This window comes from Phyllobates terribilis, unplaced genomic scaffold, assembly GCF_046119375.1.
Source record: "Phyllobates terribilis strain yellow unplaced genomic scaffold, ASM4611937v1 Scaffold_644__1_contigs__length_891845, whole genome shotgun sequence".
NCBI classification, from domain to species: Eukaryota; Metazoa; Chordata; class Amphibia; order Anura; family Dendrobatidae; genus Phyllobates; species Phyllobates terribilis.
This window is the reverse complement of record NW_027363404.1, coordinates 492266-504161: the sequence shown is the minus strand read 5'-3', so window position 1 is coordinate 504161 and position 11896 is coordinate 492266. Positions and strand designations below refer to the sequence as shown.

Genomic DNA, 11896 nt, shown 5'->3' with positions numbered 1-11896 from the left:
AAGCAGATGGAAAAAATTATGGAATCATGAAAAACAAACACACAAAAGAACACTCCAATACATCACTAGTATTTTGTTGCACCACCTCTGGCTTTAATAACAGCTTACAGCATCTCAGGCATGGATTTAATGAGTGACAAACAGTACTCTTCATCAATCTGGCTCCAACTTTCTCTGATTGCTGCTGCCAGATCAGCTTTGCAGGTTGGAGCCTTGTTATGGACCATTTTCTTCAACTTCCACCAAAGATTTTCAATTGGATTGAGATCCAGACTATTTGCAGGCCATGACATTGACCTTATGTGTCTTCTTCCAAGGAATGTTTTCACAGTTTTTGCTCTATGGCAGGATGCATTATCATCTTGAAAAATGATGTCATCATCCCCAAACATCCTTTCAACTGATGGGATAAGAAAACTGTCCAAAATATCAATGTAAACTTGGGCATTTATTGAAGATGTAATGACAGCCATCTCCCCAGTGCCTTTACCTGACATGCAGCCCCATATCATCAATGACTGAGGAAATTTGCATGTTCTCTTCATGCAGTCATCTTTATAAATCTCATTGGAACGGCACCAAACAAAAGTTCCAGCATCATCACCTTGCGCAATGCAGATTCGCGATTCATCACTGAATATGACTTTCATCCAGTCATCCACAGTCCACGATTGCTTTTCCTTAGCCCATTGTAACCTTCTTTTTTTCGGTTTAGGTGTTAATGATGGCTTATGTTTAGCTTTTCTGTATGTAAATCCCATTTCCTTTAGGCGGTTTCTTACAGTTCGGTCACAGACATTGACTCCAGTTTCCTCCCATTCATTCATCATTTGTTTTTTTGTGCATTTCCTGTTTCGGAGACATATTGCTTTAAGTTTCCGGTCTTGAAGATTGATGTCTTCCTTGGTCTACCAGTATGTTTGCCTTTAACAACCTTCCCATGTTGTTTGTATTTGGTCCAGATTTTAGACACAGCTGACTGTGAACAACCAACAGCTTTTGCAACATTGCGTGATGATTTACCTTCTTTTAAGAGTTTGATAATCCTCTCCTTTGTTTCAATTGACATCCCTCGTGTTGGAGCCATGATTAATGTCAGTCCACTTGGTGCAACAGCTCTCCAAGGTGTGATCATTCCTTTTTAGATGCAGACTAACGAGCAGATCTAATTTGACGCAGGTGTTAATTTTGGAAATGAAAATTTACAGGGCGATTCCATAATTTTTTCCTCAGAATTGAGTGATTCCATAATTTTTTCCCTCTGCTTGATCTGAAAAAAATTACCCTTACTGAGTACCACATTTTTAATCTTGATTTCTTTCAGTGTTTCTTAAAGCCCTAAAGTTGCCATATGAAATGACTTTAGTTTTGTGCCATGTCTGTGATCTGCTTTTTTTCAACAACATTAAACAACTGAAAGAACATCCTCAGAGCCCGGTGATTCCATAATTTTTGCCAGGGGTTGTAGCTTTGTGCAATCCTTACCCAACCCCCACCCATTCCAAGAAAATGATAAACTTTTCAATAACCCATAAAAAATGCCAATATGATTATTCATATTGATGTGAGAACTGCGTTTGTTTATAAAAAAAAAACCATAAAACAGTATCATTACATAGATTTACACTACAAAAGACAAAAGTTACAAATCCTCCCCCCAGAATTGTTACATGTCCGCTTATCTTTTTTTTGTCTATACCATATAGAACAGACAAATGGAAGAGATTTATTATGCTTTGCGCATATAGAGCCATCATATTTTGCAGCGCTTTACAATCATCGCTGTCCCCACTGGGGCTCACAATCTAGATCCCCTGTCACTCTCTTTGGAGTGTGGGCGGAAACTCACAGGGAGAACACACAAACTTCTTGCAGATAAACTAAATTAACATCTTGTTTCAAACAGAAGTAGAGGGGCCCCATTGATTTATACGGGGGTCCGTGTACTGTATAATTTTTAGAACTGAGAAAAAAAATTAGCCCTGAATGCAGAACTCTACCATTCTAAAAATAAACTACAAGTAACCAGATGGCCTCCTTATAAATTAATGATCCCCCCACTTGCATTTGAACCAGGAATGCACAGGATGCTAATGCCATTTATCTGGGGTTTGTTGGTTCTAAAATGAAAAGATAAACGGACATGTGAACAGAGCCTTATTAATGTACTTGGCATTTATTATGCTCTGCAACATTAGCAAAAAACCCTTAAAGATCAGGTTTTATTAGGTTTCCTAATCTCAGGAATTGCAGCACGTTGGGAAATCTTTGTCCCAACCAGACTTGCATTTCTGCTTTTCTACATCCATAGTCTGCTGAGGAGGTAGTGTTAGTTCTACGGTGTCACTTGTCCAACCATCTCTTTAATACACTATTGAATGCATCTTTAGGCACATCGACACTGCCGATTTTCCTCATTTTTTTCTTGCCTTCAGCTTGTCTTTTCAGCAGCTTCATCTTCCTTGTGATATCGCCGCCATACTGCCAAAATACGAGTGATACAAGATATCAATATTCTATGAAAAGATTGGTGTATGAAGATTTTAAAATATTCTAAGGTTTAGTACTTCGGGGGCATCATTAATAAACCGGAGAGCTTCTGCATGGTTGGTGGAGTGCCTCTGCCGTAAGATGTAGTAACGGCAGAGTCAATAACAGTGGAAATAACAGACTAAGTACTGTTAAGCCTCATTCAGACGTCCATGTTACACGTACGTGTGTGTGTTTTTCATGGATAGGCTATATTGGGTACGTGTTCTATGATGCTTTTCACCTGTCCAAGTTTTTTATGGCAGCATGGATGAATATAAGTCTTTGGGTTCATGAAAAACACATACAGCACATGGATTGTGTCTGTGTACTATCCGTATATAAGACTGCATTGTATAGGAGGAACTTTGTCATTTATTTTCTTAATTCATCCGTGAAAATCCCCAATGGTAAAAACAGACACACTGAAGATACTGGTACCTTTTTTTCATATACGTGTTTAAACATGGACGGGTCAATGAGGCCTAAGGGGAATCGGGCAGCGAGTATCAGGCACTGACTGTATGACTCGGAAATGCTGTGACGTTTTGGAAAATAACAATTTAAAAGCTGCCGGTCAAAAAGTTGCATGTAAGACTAGTCGGACAGGAAGGTCCCGGCAGCTTCTCCCTGCACTCGCGTACACGGAGGGACCTGTGAGTCGCTGGTAGCGGGCGGGAGAATTTGCTGGGGACTGGTCTTTTTGACTAGTCTATAGCGCGTCTCGGTCCCCGGCGGCTTTTAGACTGTTTTTCTCTAAAACGCTGCGGTGTTTGAAAGTCAAACATACCTGGCTGAGAATATACAGCCAGTGCCTGATGCATGATGTCCATGTCTGCTGTCACGTTCCCTTTAAAGCAAAATGTATCACTTATAATATTTTAATAATTACAAAACAGATTTTTTACATGATTATGGAGGTAACCATCTTAACTGAACATTTGTTAGCTGCATTAAGGCTATGTGCCCACGATGCAGAAATGCAGCATATTTTTTACGCTTCTCCCTGGCGGGAAAAATGCATGCGGTTTTTACATCATTTTTCCCGGCAGGTAGAAGCGTTTGTCAAGCTTCTTTGCATGCATTTCTGCATGCGGGTTATCAAGCGCTTTTCCAAGCGATTTTAGCATCACTTGGAAAAGTGCTTGACAACTTGTTCACACTATATAAATCCATGCAACCGGCATGGATTTTATACAGTGTGACCAAGTTAGTTAAAAAAAAAAAAAAGTTTATACTCACCTTCCGATGTCCTCCCAGTGTTTTCGCTGCTCCGTCCGGTCTCTTGCACTGCTCTCGGCGTTGTGAAGGACCTACCATGATGTCACTGAGTCATGGACATGCTTAATGGACATGCTGCGGATTTTTGAGCGCAGCACAAACGCTGTGGAAAAATCAGCAGCATGGGCATTGACATTGTGGCTTGTCATTGGGGACCATGGGGGACGGATTACCTAGCGCTTTTTAAGCGGTTTCGCTGCGGAAATTCCGCGGCAGAAACGCTTGAAAAACGCATAGTGGGCACGCAGCCTTAGAGGTATTCTTTACCGCATGATATGAAGGTAATCCAGCTCAACGAACTGTGAATGCTTTTATTCACACAAATTGCATAACAAAGGACAGGATCAGCAGTACAGCTAGGAGAAATGCGTCAACTGTTTTCGGGTGACAGCCCACCACCAGTCAATAAGGGTGGGCTGTCACCCGAAATGCGTTTGTCACATTTCTCCTAACTACTGCTGATCCTGCCTCTGTTATGCACTTTGTGAATAAAAGCCTATTCACGGTACGTTGATCTGAATTACCTTCATTTTATGACTGTGCTATGCCACAACGTGATGTTTCCGTGCTCTGAACACTTTCAAGATGTTCCCTACGGTGAGCTGGATCCAATATTGCTTCTATATGTTACCCCAGCCACATGAACTATTCCTAAAGCATTCACTAAAATCTTGTTATCTTGCAGGCCTCATGTGCTCATGTTCTGTTATGATCACAAATAATCCTAGAATTACTTACAACTAATATTACCATTGTGGGTCCCTTCTTGCAATTGCTTTTAAGCAAAAAGCTGAAAAGGAGGAGGGTTGTTCGGGACTAACATCTCTAACAGTGCGGTGGCTCACTGGGTAATAAAGGGGTTAGGGCCAGCTTGGTATTATCAGCTGGCCTAAGCCCAAAGTTCATGGGGTCACGCCAATATTAGACATGACCGCCATGAATTTCTAGTAAAGTAATTAAAAAAAACACAACACCCAGAATAAAGTCCTTTAATTGAAATAAACACACAATTTTTTAATGTTCTAAATTAAACCATACTTACCATCACGCCCATTCCAGCTGAAGCCAATGTCTTCTGCAATAAAAGTAAAATAATAAACCAACATCATCCTTACCTTTCCATGGTTCCCAGGATGGCTCCAGCTCTGCTACATTCACATGACAGGCTGGATCGCAGCCGAAAGTTGCCATCCAGCTTGCTATGCCGCAGACACTGAGAAGCGCAGGCATGCTTGCGCTCCTCAGTGTCTGCCTGTGACGGCATCCAGATGAGCCGAGGTCATGTCCAATGAACTCGGCTCACCTCATGCACGTCACTGACAGCGTGGGAAAATTCTCCTGTGCTTGCAGTGAGCATGAGAGAATGTAGCAGAGCTGGAGCCGTCCTGGGAATCATGGAAAGGTAAGGATGATGTTGGTTTATTATTTTACTTTTATTGCAGAAGACAATGGCTTCAGCTGGAATGGGCGTGATGGTAAGTATAGTTTAATTTAGAACAATAAAGAATTGTGTGTTTATTTCAATTAAAGGACTTTATTCTGGGTGTTTGTGTTTTTTTTTAACTTTAACTATGGGGTTAGTAATGGGGGGTGTCTTTTAGACGCCTCTCCATTACTAACCTGGGCTTGATGTCAGCTGGCATTATAAGCTGACATCAACCCCAGCCCTATTACCCCACTGCCATCGCTACAGGGAAGTGGGAAGAGCGAGGCTAAGTGCCAGAATTGGCGCATCCTATGGATGCACCATTTCTGGGGCGGCTGACGGCTGGTGTTTCTAGCCTGGGAGGGGGCCAATATTCATGGCACCCTTCCTGGGCTATTAATATCAGCCCCCAGCTGTCTGCCTAGCCTTTGCTAGCTATTAAAATAGGGGGGACCCCACATAATTTTTTGGGGGGTCCCCCATTTTAATAGCTAGTAAAGGCTAGGTATTCAGCTGGGGGCTGATATTAGTAGCCTGGGAAGCTCAGTGGGTATTACCCCCTTCCCAGGCTTCAAACATCTGCCCCAGCCATCTGCTTAACCTCCGCTAGAGACTAAAATTACGGGGAACCCCACACCAATTTTTTTTTTAAGAAATCCTTTATTTTAGCACTAAATGACAAGTACAGTAATCAACACTATCACTGTACTTCTTATATATGTGACTGACATGTTTCTATCTATCTAATCTATGTGTGATGCTTTATTCTTTCTGTTCTAAATTGTCGGGTACCGAAGCTGAATTGCCGGCCGGCTTTTTTAAAGAGACGGTGCATGAAAACACTATTATTTTTTTAAATAAATCCTTTAACACTAAATGACAAGTACAGTAATCAACACTATCACTGTACTTATTATATATGTGACTGACATGTTTCTATCTATCTAATCTATGTGTGATGCTCTATTCTTTCTGTTCTAAATTGTCGGGTACCGGTGTATGCCGCTGCTGAATTGCTGGCTTTTCATGTAATACATTCTACATTATTCTTAGTTGTTTTCCTTCATGTAGAATTAACCTACAAGGAAAGAAAGGGTTTATTTTCATTCCGATATTTGTGTCACATTGACTTGCATTGGTTTCCGGTATCGGAATCGGCGATATCCGATATTTTTTGGATATTGGTCCGATCCAATCCGATCCGATATTTCCCGATATCGGAAGGTATCGCTCAACACTAGCCATCAATGAAGGTGCTAGGAAAGATGGCTGCCAGTCCTCGGCAGAGATGGACGGATGTGTGCATGATTCACGGAATGAAATGCAGATAGATGAACAGGAGGTCATATACAGATTATATTGGTCTGGCACCTTTCACTGACATAGGTGCTGTATCCGTTGTAAGGCAGCACTAGTCATCATAATGGGGAATACTCGCTTCGCTGCGACAATCAATGCACACGGGCAATGTCTTTCCATTTTTAAACAATGCTCAGCAGTTTATTACTTCTTAAACCACAGTTCACACAGTCCATCTTAGTCCGCCACCGGCATGTTTACACACTTAACATCCGGGAGTCTCTCAAGTAGCAGACAGGCCCAAGTGGCTCCAGTAACAGCCTTCAGCAAGGTAATAAAATAGCAATGTCCATATTAATGTCCATATAACACAGGGTATTACCTTTGCCGGGTTTAGCTGTCTCAGTCCATTACTCCGCCACCACTGTGGCTTTGCGGCTTCCCAGGTAGGGGTCTCCAGCCGTCGTTCCCTCAAAGGCCACTGACATCCACACAGGATCCAGGCTCTGCCTTTCAGGACTCTTACTCGAGCCTCTGCCTTCCAAGGCCACTAGCATCCACACAGGATCCAGGCTCTGCCTTTCAGGCACCAGGCTTCACTCGGCCTCACTAGGCCTCACACGGTCGGTGTCCCACACACACGGAAACAGGCCTTACGCCTCTCTCACAGAACACACCGAACACACCTGTCTCCCATCAAGCAGGGTTTATATATGCATCCCGTACACACACACACACACTGACAGGACCTTGCTGATGTCACAGTCATGTGATCAGACAGACATTCTGTGCGTGCAGGACCTGTGCTATGTCACAGTCATGTGACCAGTCACCTGAGGGGGAAGGTACATAGTCAGGTAAAACACATCCTGGACCATTACCGTAATGCCAGCAAGTCGCTGCATTACATACCCCCCCTTCTGTTCAAACTTGTGGGGTTGAACACATAATATACACAATCACTATAACCCCCAGCTCACATAGAGACCATGTACTTTACAATTGTGCTACTCAGCCCCTGGAACATTAGTCAATGACATTAGCCCATTCCTTAGGGACCTACCATTTGTCACTGTCACTGACTTCGTCAGGTCACCTTTCCGGGTTGTAACCTTGTCAGAGCTCCCCCGCTCCCAGCGGTCAGTTGTAACCTTGTCAGGTCTCCCCCGCTCCCAGCGGTCAGTCATAATCTTGTCAGACCTCCCCCGCTCCCAGCGGTCAGTCGTAACCTCGTCAGGTCTCCCCCGCTCCCAGCGGTCAGTCATACAGCGGTGTGACTCACATGCCCTGGTATCTAAGGTCTGGTTCGACTCCGTAATGTCCCGTCCTCTATTGGGTCGTTTGTATGGGCTGCTCAAACCTGAGTTACTGGAGGTCTCACTACCTCTAAACCCACGCCCACTACTCTCAAGACATCTTGAAAGGTCCCTAACTTCAGCTGTAGCTGTTCTGTTATTTAGGGGGCCCTTTCTCTGTCGGGTCTCACAATTTCTAGACGGCTGCCATCTTCTGCTGCTCAGATGATGCTGTCTATCCACTCGCAGTCTAGCGAGATTCAACTGTTCTACCTCTCGCAGGTAGGTCACTCGGTACTCCAACAGCATGCGCATATATCCCAGGCTTTCTTCTGTTCCTACAGCGGAGAATGATACCATGCCGTCTTCGTCGGGTATCCAGTCCTGACGATCATGTGGACTGCTTACTTTCACCACCCCAGACTTCTTGACCATCATCTGCATGGCTCGACCATTTCTCCCAACGAGCTTCCTCACCAGAACATGAGGCACCCGGATGACCTCTTCACGCATACTGTGAGCTTTCCTCATCAACTCCAGTTGTCTAACGGCTTGTTCCGTCTTCAACCGGAGAAACCGCTTTGTGCGAATACATCGCCAGTGCATGTCACTTAGGATAGCCACCCTCTTCACTGTGACTTCGGTCGTGGACAGGACCACCAGCTGTTTAGCTTCTGAGGTCAAGTACACCTTACAGGCTCCCACGGCCTTCTTAAACTCCTCATGCACGGACTCACTGGTGCATTCTTCCCTCAAATCCTCGGGTACATCTACAAGGCACTTGTACCGAGACGTTTCGGTCTCACCAGTGGTTTCCAGACGATCAACCAGCTCAGGTTTCAGGGGCAATTGACCTCAAGCTTCTTCACCCTGTATGCTTCCCCTGAGCTGACTCACAGCTACAAATTCACGAATTTTCGTCTTGACCACTTCCATCTCATATTTATGTGTGGTTAACACTCTCTTAGCTCTCCTCAGGTCCACCTTCTCATGGTATAAGGGAGTGAGTGCAACGTGTTCGCCCTTTTCCTTCTCCAAGAAGGCCTCGTTCACTGAGTGATACTTTGTCAGGCGACTTTTGAGCCCGGAAACTTCTTCCTCTAGCTCCGCCACTCGCCTCTCAGCGGCCCGTCTCTGAAGCTCTTCCTGCTTCAACAGCTCTTCCAGCAGCAGAGCTCTCTCAGACCTCTCCGTCTCCAATGTGCCCACTCGGCTCTCAATAGCCAGTCTCTCACGCCTCTCTTGCGTCCACTGGGTTTGTAGCAACTCCTTGAGCTGCTTGATCTCGGCTCCGACATCCACCGAACCCTCCGAGCCCACATCACTCGAGGAGGTATCTGCTTCATACCTCCCATGACCAGCGGTCAACTCCTGGCCCTGGTCTGTGGCTTTTCCGATGGACTCCTCCATCCTCTCTCGCTCAGCTTCCATCTTGCTGACTGTTTCCTTAAGGTACGTCTCCGCCTTCTGGAGAGTATCACAGGACATCTGTAGCTCCTTCACCTGAGCTTCCAGATCTAGGGTCTTTCCCCGAAGATCATCATTCTCCTCACGGGTGTCTTGCAGAGTGGTCTCAACCACTTGGCGCACTTGCCCTGCACCTGCCTTATCCTCCTCTAGTTTTTTCTTCACCTTGAGGAGATCCTCATAATCTCTCTTACTCTGTTGCAGTTCCCTACTGCGTTCACCACACTCCTTCTTGGAGTCACACAGCTCCTGGTTGAGCTGTTTGCGCAGTCATTCTAGGGTTTGTTCACGCCCAGCAACTTCATGCTGCAGCGCCTCTTTGAGGACAGACAGCTCTAACTGTACCAGGGAGAAGCGATCTTTCACCTCGCATAACTCATCTTCACACACCGCTCTGTCAATCTCTAATTGAAAAACCTCCTCCTTGATTTTGCGGCGGTCCTCCTTAATTCCATAGAACATTTCCTTCCAATGGTTAATTTCCGCGTTGCTTCCCTCCACATCTCGCTGCCAGTTCCTCATAACCTGGTATATTTTCTGCTGTTCAGATTCCAGGTTCAGCTGGTATGAGGACACGTTCCCCAGGTTTTCCCTTAGTTGCTGCACGTCACTCTGATACTGCTGCCTGATAGGCTCCAGCTCTTGGTCATGACTGGCCGCCTCCTCTTTCAGGGCTGTCAGATCCTTCTGACTCGGTACCGTACCGGAGGTTGCTACTGGCAACATCACCTCCTTTTCTATCTCTAATGGAGGATCCACACTTGAAGCAAAGGCACACAGTACTACATTCTCTTTATTTTCATTTTCAGCGAGGACTACCGGAGCAACCTTTTTGTGGCCCTTGCGCCGTCGACGACGAGAGGGGGACTCTCTCCCCTCGTCTAGCCCCTCCTGACTGAACTCACTTTTTACTTTCATAGTGTCACAGTCAGCTACGGGGTCTGTGTCACTCCCCATGGTGTTGTGGACTAACAGGTCACCTCCCACTTTGACGTCACCCCCTTCTACTGGAGTTCCCCCGTTATCAACGGTCACATTGTCATTTTTAGGAGGTACCAACCCACAACCAGTAACAATTTCCAGTTTTCTGCACTCTACGCTGTTTTGAAAATCTGCCCCTTTTAGACTCCGCCCCCTTTTTAACAAACACACCTACAGGGTAATTTTTAGAAAAAAAATCAGCAATAGTCTTAGGACTTAGTTCACAACAGCTCTTACCACTTCCCCGGGCACTCTGGGACAACACTGGCGCCCCCGGAGAGTTCATAGAATGGTCCACTGCCGCCATTCCATATGGTGCCCACAGCTCCTGTGGTTGCTGCACCATGTCCAGTTTCATGTCCAGTAGACGTTTCTCATATATGCGGTCCGACTCATCAGACCCATTTGCTGCTCCGTTCACAGCCATCGCGGTGCACTGTTCACACCAGAACTTCACCGCTCTCCCCGGAAAATTTTCGTGGCCCCGCCGAACCACAGCAAAACCGGATTTGAGTGCGACGACAACCTTCGCAACCCCGCCGAGTTGCAGCCAGATGCTTTAAACTTCGTGAGCCCCGCCGAGCCACGGCAAACCAGGTTTGAGTGCGACGCCAATCTTCGCAACCCCGCCGAGTTGCAGCCAGATGCTTTAATCCACACTCGTCCTGTGCCGTTGCCCCTAGCAACCGGGCTGCAGCTGCCCGCACTCTCGAACCATATGTAAGGCAGCACTAGTCATCATAATGGGGAATACTCGTTTTGCTGCGACAATCAATGCACACGTGCGATGTCTTTCCGTTTTTAAACAATGCTCAGCAGTTTATTACTTCATAAACCACAGTTCACACAGTCCATCTTAGTCCGCCACCGGCATGTTTCCACACTTAACATCCGGGAGTCTCTCAAGTAGCAGACAGGCCCAAGTGGCCCAAGTAACAGCCTTCAGCAAGGTAATAAAATAGCAATGTCCATATTAATGTCCATATAACACAGGGTATTACCTTTGCCGGGTTTAGCTGTCTCAGTCCATTACTCCGCCACCACTGTGGCTTTGCGGCTTCCCAGGTAGGGGTCTCCAGCCGTCGTTCCCTCAAAGGCCACTGACATCCACACAGGATCCAGGCTCTGCCTTTCAGGACTCTTACTCAAGCCTCTGCCTTCCAAGGCCACTAGCATCCACACAGGATCCAGGCTCTGCCTTTCAGGCACCAGGCTTCACTCGGCCTCACTAGGCCTCACACGGTCGGTGTCCCACACACACGGGAACAGGCCTTACGCCTCTCTCACAGAACACACCGAACACACCTGTCTCCCATCAAGCAGAGTTTATATATGCATCCCGTGCACACACACACACACTGACAGGACCTTGCTGATGTCACAGTCATGTGATCAGACAGACATTCGGTGCGTGCAGGACCTGTGCTATGTCACAGTCATGTGACCAGTCACCTGAGGGGGAAGGTACATGGTCAGGTAAAACACATCCTGGACGATTACCGTAATGCCAGCAAGTCGCTGTATTACACCGTGTACTGCCTTTTCTACAATAGTCAATTAGCACATGGCAGAAAAAATTAGCTATTTTCAGAGTTTTCCTTTACATCCATTGAAAACT

At 45.8% G+C, this 11896-nt stretch overlaps 1 pseudogene; it reads right to left on the bottom strand.

Annotated features, from left to right (window-relative positions):
* Nucleotides 1–2343: 2343 nt before the first annotated feature.
* Nucleotides 2344–11896, bottom strand: part of LOC141234832 (translation factor GUF1, mitochondrial-like) — an 83496-nt pseudogene continuing 73943 nt past the window's right edge.